Genomic DNA, 6,784 nt, shown 5'->3' on the forward strand with positions numbered 1-6,784 from the left:
TTCCAAGTTTAAATTTGTCACTCTGAAATTGTGACAATTCATTTTCAAATTGTTTACTATTGAAAATTGTTTTTTTTTATTTCCAAACCAAATAGATTAAGAGTGGAATATTTCATACTGAAATAATATTTCAAAAAGATTTCGAAATTGAATAAAGGCGTTCATTTAAGAAGCCATTAATTCGAACTTTACACTTGTGTCACTACTAAGGCTTTGCAATTAAATTTGTTCAAATTTTAACGTTAAAATATATAAATTATATCATTTTGAACAGATCTAGAATCACCTTGTAAAATCAATCACTGTTTAGTTTTTAATACTCGAACTGCAGTTCAATTTTCAAATTTACTTTCATTTTATGATTTGTCCCGGTCGCGAGTCTAGCTTTATATTTCAAACAAATTTCACTTTTTTGAAATTGTAATTTTTCGGTTGTAACTTACGGGACAATAATTTTATTCTTTGAAAGATTTTCTACAAATCTTGTTGATAATTTCTACATTCTCATAAAAAATACCGGATAATTTTCGAAAGACTGGTCCGATTTGATAGGGCTTTGACACACTGTTCGAGGGACCAAAAAGAAAGATCGATTTCGTTAAACAGCCATTTTTGAGAAAAATCCAAAAAGTTTAAGCTTTTTTAAAATTTTTGAGACGACTTTTTTCAAAATTTGAAAATTTTATCGACAGCTATTTATGGTACAAAAAAATAAAAACAATTTATCGTGACAACTTTTTTTGATGAAATCAAACTTACCAAAGTTAAAGGATTTTCAAAATCCAAAAAACCAAACGAAAATGGACATTTGAAGCAAAAAAAGCTTGATATGGAAAAAAGTCAAGAGGCGAAAAATGCTACTTTTTCAAGGCCCCATGATTATTTTATCACATTCTCATCCATAATGAGAAGAGTTTTATGCGAAAAATGATTTTCGCGAATTTCATTAAATTTCGACGTGTTGAGCCTCCTTGAGTCAGAAAAACAAGTTTTTACATCGGTATCTGTATGTCTACGTCTACGTCGTCGTTGTTGTGGTTGTCTGTATATCGGATAACTTTTGAAAGAATAGTCGGATTGGATTGTGGTTTGACACACAGATTTTTTTATTTTAAAAATTGTATGTAAAAATTGTACTATTTTTATTTTTATAACAAGTATTTTTTTCAATTAAATATTTGCAATAAAAGTGCTTCGAAGAGATTTTTTAAAAATCTTTCGAGGAATAAGATTAGTATTTATAGGTCAACAAAGGTTTGTTTTCTTTACCAAATTTGGCTTTTGTCTAAATTTTTCCAGTTGTTTTTACTATAGTACAATTTACATTTGCATCTCGGGCGAAGAAATCCATTCTATCGTTTGACAAATATTCTTTGTAAATCAATATTTTTCACAGAAAATTACCCTGAGTAACAGAACGAAATCGGAAACAATAAGAGTTAATTAATTCATGTACAAGCTTTTTGAACAAAAATGACCTTGAGTGAACCTTTAATATATATTTGTTAATTTTTACAAAAATCAGGCGTTATTTTCTTACAAAAAAAATAATTTGGGGGGGGGGGCAAATTATCAAAAAATAAATAAAACTAGAAGTTGTATGATTTTCATTTGTAACTAAATAATTTGAGAAATTTCAATCTAAGATTATCGAACACTTTCCATTCAAAAATTCAGACGAAATATTTAAATAGCTTTAAATTTGAAATTATTCAATATATTCTGAAGAATACAAATTTAAAATTATTATTTAAATATTTTTGAAATTGCTGTTCTGGAGACTAAATAGCACTTATTCTTTTATTAAGAAATCACAACTAAAATTGTTAAAAAAAAGTTTTTAAAAGAGTTTTAAAAACCTTAAGAAAGGTCAGAGGTTTTAATATTTCAATATATGTGATAGAATCTCTTTAAATATGAAATTAGTCTATACTTTTTCATGTTTGACTTACAATTATTCCATTTTAGAGATATAAAGTACAGTCGTGAAAAACCAATAAAATGTTTTGATTAATTTATATATGAAACAAAAAACCTTTGTATAATTCAATCTAAATGCAGCTGCAAAAATTTAATTTGAAATGCGTTGAATGCAAGGTATAGTTTAAAAAGAAAACTGAAAGCAAAGGATCGACTTTCAAAAGAAGCGAAAGAAAGTGACTCGCTGGATTGCAAAAATTTGCAAATTTTACAATTAGTGTTATGTAAATTATATTGGTATCTTAAAAGAGTATAAATAGTTCTTAAATTAGTTTTTAAATTTTCTGCAGTTTATCTTTTTTACATACCTAGATGTCAAAAAAGCCTACCCAATTTTTTCAAATTTTAATCACTTATTTTCAAAGAGAGAATCAGCCCTGTTTACCAGTCACTGAAATGGATTAGAATTAGATTATCTTTAACTTTATAATATCAAAATTTTCCATACACATTTCTTTTTAATAATACTGTAGGAAAAAATCAACAAGATCGAGCGCCGAAATTATAATTAGAGTAAATTTTCTGTAATTCTATGGGGACGGCTGAAATATCCCGAAGAATAAAATTCCCGACTCGGTAAAACTCTCTGTCCCAAAAAATACAATTCGAAAACTAATAAATTTCCTGAACAGTTTATAATATTAACGAATTTGAAAATTCCCAAATAATAAGACTCCCCAAATAAAACTGTTTCTTAATCAATATTAATTATTTATTAAAACTACGATAATAAAATAGTGTTAACAAATAAATTTTTGTTTAACATTTAAAGTATTAAAAATTATTGTTTGAATTTAAAATTAAAATTATCAAAAAAATTTTACCGACAAATTATTATATAAAAACACGTGTGTTTTAACTAACATTTCGATTTTTCAGAAGAACTTTTGTGATTTAAAAAATAATATATACATTTTCAACCAAAATATCTTATCCAGAAATATATTTTGTTTTAATTATTTTAATTTTAAATTTAAACAATAATGTTTAAACACTTCAAACATTTAAAAAGTTGTTTCTTTGGTATAAATATTTGATTATTTCAATTGAAAAATATATTTGTCAAAGAAAAATGTTTCAGCACTTGTTTATCTCGAAATTTCTTTCTATAATAGTTTTTTTTTTTTTGATTAAAAATATGATTTTTCGAGAAAATTTTTTTTATAATTAAAAAAAGACTGTACCAAAAACCTGGATCAAGCTTCAGATCTGAAAAAATTCAGCGATACATACATGTCAAACTTTTCTAACCTCAAAAAATTTTTCTACTGCTTTACCGTCATATTTTACGAAGAATGAGAAAACAAGAATTCGATTTCGTAGTACGATGAGGGCAGCACCTCGATAGGGCATAAAATGCGATGTCCTATGTATATAATTCCCTACTCCGACGCCCCGTACCGCATCTACGTTTATAATATCTTTGTTACAATGCAAAAACAGGGAGTGATGGGACAACTAGCGCCACGCTGAACATATTAGGAACTAACCAACTTAGGATACTAAGGGGTCGCCATTTTGTTTTCAGATGCACAGGGCTGGTTCGAATCAGCCCTATGCATCGCCACCACTTTTCTGTCCTCTTAGCATCCGGAGGGGTATCGTAGTTCAAGTAAATCCAATAGATGGTGCACCGATTAGACACGCCTGTTTTTTGCATCTTTTGCATTGTTTTGTATTGGCAAAACTGGTAAATTTCCTATTAAAAGTGATTTGTTTGAGAAAAATATGTAAAATTGAAAGTTTAAATTATAAGAACTTGTAGGTGAGTAAATTATTTCTCGTGTTGAGAATTTTTTTTTATTGATAGTGCAAAATAATGGGATTAAAATGTTTAGCTCCGGGTTGTACGTCTGGCTATACCAGCAATTCGGAGAAGTTTAATTTTTTTCTTGTGCCAAAAGATCCCAAAGAAATCAAACGATGACAACAGGCTATTCGCAGAGATGACAAAAATACAGTTTGTGAACATAACTTTTGGGAAAGTGACATAATTTGAAAGGCAGAAGTTAAAGGCCCAGACGAAAGTGTAATGTCCACTGTATGTTAATTTCCTTTCTTATTATTTTCTTGATATTTATTTTTCTTAACTACATGGTTTTTAACAATCTAAATCAATTTTTAATAAAAAAAAAAAAGATTCCGTAGGTAAGATCGTGGAATTTTAAACCAAACAGAAGAATTCTCAACTAAAATGATTAGTTTTTAACCAAAGATATTTATTCTTTGCATTTGGAATGCTTGAAAAAACTTCATCAAAAAAATGTCTTATCGCAGTATTTATATGCGTTTTCATATTCTGAATTGTCTACTTAATTAAGTATTGTCAAAGATGAAGTTTCTCAAAGCTCTGTAGGCTTTGACGTACACATTCTCATCGTGACACTCGCGCCGCGCGCTCGATTTCTGACAGACGTTTGTAAACAGGTTTTGTTGCATTTTTTCTCGAAACTTTCGTCGTTTTTCCACACATTTTTTTTACTTTATTTTTTCCAACGTTATTTTTCACGAATAAAACAAAAGGTACGCGTCCTATCAAGAAGTAATTCTTAACGAAATTGTAAATCTTTTTTGGGATACAATTTTTTGTTAATTCGTCTTTTTTCGTATCCTACATTGTTTGTTTACAAAATGGAATTTTTTATTTTTCATTATTTTTTTGTGCAATCAAAATTGGAATTTTTTATTTTTTAAGAAAATCCAAAAATTTTTTATGATAATCTTGTAGGTCTTTTAAAAAGAAATGTTTTTCTTTTTTGACTTTTTTCATATCAAGCGTTTTTTGGCTTAAAATTTTGATTTTCAGTTGATTTAAAAAAGTTTGTAAACGCTATTTCTCTGAAAATTTTTTTTTATCGAAAAAAGTGATTAAGATAAATTTTTTGTTATTTTTAATACTATAAATATCCATACATATAATTTTCAAATTCAGAAAAAAGTAGTCTAAAAAATTTTCAAAATGCGCTAACTTTTTGAATAAAATGGCTGGTTAACGAACTCATCCTTTTTTTTAGGACCTAAAAAAAGTGTGCAAAGATGGATTTGATTCGTTCATTTTTTCGAGAGTCATCGTGTTTACGGACGGACGGCCGGACGGACAGACAGACAGACAAGCGCCATCGTGAAAACCTGATTTTCGGATTCAGGGGGTCTCGAAACGTGGAGATCCGTTGAAAACGGTGATGTCAAATTTCCGACAATTCTAATACTTTCTCAATAATAAATGATGAGAATGTAAAAAAGTAACCTTCATCTTAGCTGATGAATTTTCAACTAAAATGATAAATCATCCACTGGAATAGATCAATTTGAAACAAATATATGAGTTTTTAATTGAGCAATGAATCTTCAACTGAAACAGTTAAACTTTCAACAACAACAAAATATGTTTTACTAAAATAAATCAATTGTCAATCAAAACTTAAATAATTGTATGTATTTAATCTCTCCCTTTTACCCCGGCTTCCGTTTCCTCTTACCATAAAAAAAATGCATTTTCCGCGATATTGAAAACAATTTTCGTTTTTTAGGGTCCCTTTTCAGGATCACCCGTTTGGCTCTGCTCTACTCCCTTGCTTTCCCTTACTTCATCCAAATCACTCCCTGTCCACTGCCATCCAAGATCCATCTTACACACTCATCCACACTCAACTGTCCCTCTTCCTCTCCTGTACATCTCTCTAATACATGTGCCCATGACTTCATTTCGTATCCACATACTCTGCATAAATTCTCCTCTTCATTCATCCAATATCCGCATGCTCTCACTCCTTCTCCCATTCTGAACCGTACAACCCTAATCCATTTTTCTTCCTTTTTTATTTTTTGCAGATATTCTGGTTCCGTCAACCCTTTGACCATCATATACCATCTATTGCACCTCGAATCTATAATCTTTGTCCGTCTCTCTTCTCCTTGTTTAACCAATAGCTCTAACTCTATGTCCTGCTACTCCATAACCCCTTCTCGAATGTTACACACCCTTCTCATTTTTCTCCTTTCTACCTCCCATTTTGAATTTCCCACATTACCTCTCGCTTCATTGTTCCGAATTTCGCCGAAACATGCTTGTGCAATTTTACTTCCCTCTCCCCTTTTTAGCTTCTCTTCAAACCTCCATGCTCTCTTAATTTGTCTAGTAACCATATTTTCTCTAACTAACTCTTCTTTTAACATATATCCTGGGCAACTCCAGCTAACCCCCATTACCCACCTCAGGAATCGCTCATGCATACTCTCTACTTTCCTATGTTTCTTCCATCCCCAGATCTCCACACCATAACACAACACCGCCTACACCAACGCTTCGAATAACCAGACCCTCATTCTCCAATCGTTCTTGAACCTTCTTTTTCCTATACCCCATACTTGGCCCATTACTTTACTCGCACATTTAATTCTTTTCCTCACCTGCAGCTCGTTTCCTCCCGCCTCAAACCAAAAACCTAGGTAACAGAACTCCTCCACAATTTCCACTTTTTGTCCGTTCATCCTCCAAACGTAATTTATATTGCTCTTTCTATTTCTGAAACACATCACCTTTGTCTTTTCTACGTTCACCGTCAGCTCTTTTGTTCCCACATACTCTTCGAAGATTCTTATCATTAGGTTCATCCCCTTCTCATCATCTGCTAACAGAACTACATCGTCCGCGTATGCTAGAGAGTATAGTTTGCTATTACCCAAAACCGTTAATCCTTTTCCTTTCTCCTGTAGCTTCTCCTCTAAGTCTGCCAATAGGATACTAAATAGTAACGGACTCAAAGGGCACCCTTGCCTTAGACCTCGGCTTGTCCAGAAAACC

The 6,784-nt window shown here is 30.9% G+C and overlaps 1 long non-coding RNA gene across 3 annotated transcripts in view; it reads left to right on the top strand.

The window, feature by feature from the left end:
- The first annotated feature begins 3,624 nt into the window (after positions 1-3,624).
- The window catches only part of LOC117174610, a 47,490-nt gene continuing 44,330 nt past the window's right edge, over positions 3,625-6,784 (top strand). For 2 of the 3 annotated variants that reach the window (XR_004467324.1, XR_004467323.1), the window contains exons 1-2: positions 3,625-3,745; positions 3,885-4,021. This is a non-coding gene — a long non-coding RNA (uncharacterized LOC117174610). Of the gene's footprint in view, positions 3,746-3,818; positions 4,022-6,784 lie in introns of all 3 variants that reach the window. The other variant, XR_004467325.1, reaches the window with a different exon arrangement.

The sequence above is a fragment of the Belonocnema kinseyi genome, chromosome 6, assembly GCF_010883055.1.
Source record: "Belonocnema kinseyi isolate 2016_QV_RU_SX_M_011 chromosome 6, B_treatae_v1, whole genome shotgun sequence".
Taxonomy (NCBI): domain Eukaryota; kingdom Metazoa; phylum Arthropoda; class Insecta; order Hymenoptera; family Cynipidae; genus Belonocnema; species Belonocnema kinseyi.